Raw genomic sequence first — 933 nt, forward strand, 5'->3', positions numbered from 1 at the left:
TGGATGGTTTCTCCATGAGGAATTATAGGTGTTCCCATAGGATTCACCCATGTAATTCACCTCTGCCATTGCAGGGTTCTCAGGATCATAAGCTTCTTCTTCAGAAGATGCCTCTTTAGTACTGTTGGATGCATTTTGCCATCTATTCAGGCTCTGAGAAATCATGTTGACTTGCTGAGTCAACATTTTGTTCTGAGCCAATATGACATTTAGAGCATCAATTTCATGAACTCCCCTCTTCTGAGGTGTCCCATTACTCACATGATTTCTCTCAGAGGTGTACATGAATTGGTTATTAGCAACCATGTCAATGAGTTCTTGAGCTTCTGCAGGCGTTTTCTTTAGGTGAATGGATCCACCTGCAGCATGGTCCAATGACATCTTAGACAATTTAGACAGACCATCATAGAATATATCCAGGATGGTCCATTTAGAAAGCATGTCATAAGGACACTTTTTGGTCAGTTGCTTGTATCTCTCCCAAGCTTTATAGAGGGATTCACCTTCTTTTTGTCTAAAGGTTTGAACATCCACTCTAATCTTACTCAGCTTTTGAGGAGGAAAGAACTTGGCCAAGAAGGCTGTGCCCAGCTTATTCCAAGAGTTCAGGCTATCTTTAGGTTGATAGTCCAACCATACTCTAGCTCTATCTCTTACAGCAAAAGGGAAAAGCATAAGCCTGTAGACCTCAGGATCAACCCCATTAGTCTTAACAGTATCACAGATCTGCAAGAATTCAGTTAAGAACTAAAAAGGATCTTCTTATGGAAGTCCATGAAACTTGCAGTTCTGTTGCATCAGAGAAACTAACTGAGGCTTTAGCTCAAAGTTGTTTTCTCCAATGGCAGGGATTGAGATGCTTCTTCCATGTAAGTTGGAATTTGGTGCAGTAAAGTCACCAAGCATCTTCCTTGCATTGTTATTGTTGGGTTC

The 933-nt window shown here is 41.1% G+C and overlaps 1 non-coding gene across 1 annotated transcript; it reads left to right on the plus strand.

The window, feature by feature from the left end:
* Positions 1 to 436: 436 nt before the first annotated feature.
* LOC127742165 (small nucleolar RNA R71) lies at positions 437 to 543 on the plus strand. Its single transcript, XR_008003352.1, has one exon. It is a non-coding gene; the product is annotated as a small nucleolar RNA R71 (small nucleolar RNA).
* Positions 544 to 933: the final 390 nt, after the last annotated feature.

This window comes from Arachis duranensis, chromosome 9 (genome assembly GCF_000817695.3).
Source record: "Arachis duranensis cultivar V14167 chromosome 9, aradu.V14167.gnm2.J7QH, whole genome shotgun sequence".
Classification (NCBI taxonomy): Eukaryota; Viridiplantae; Streptophyta; class Magnoliopsida; order Fabales; family Fabaceae; genus Arachis; species Arachis duranensis.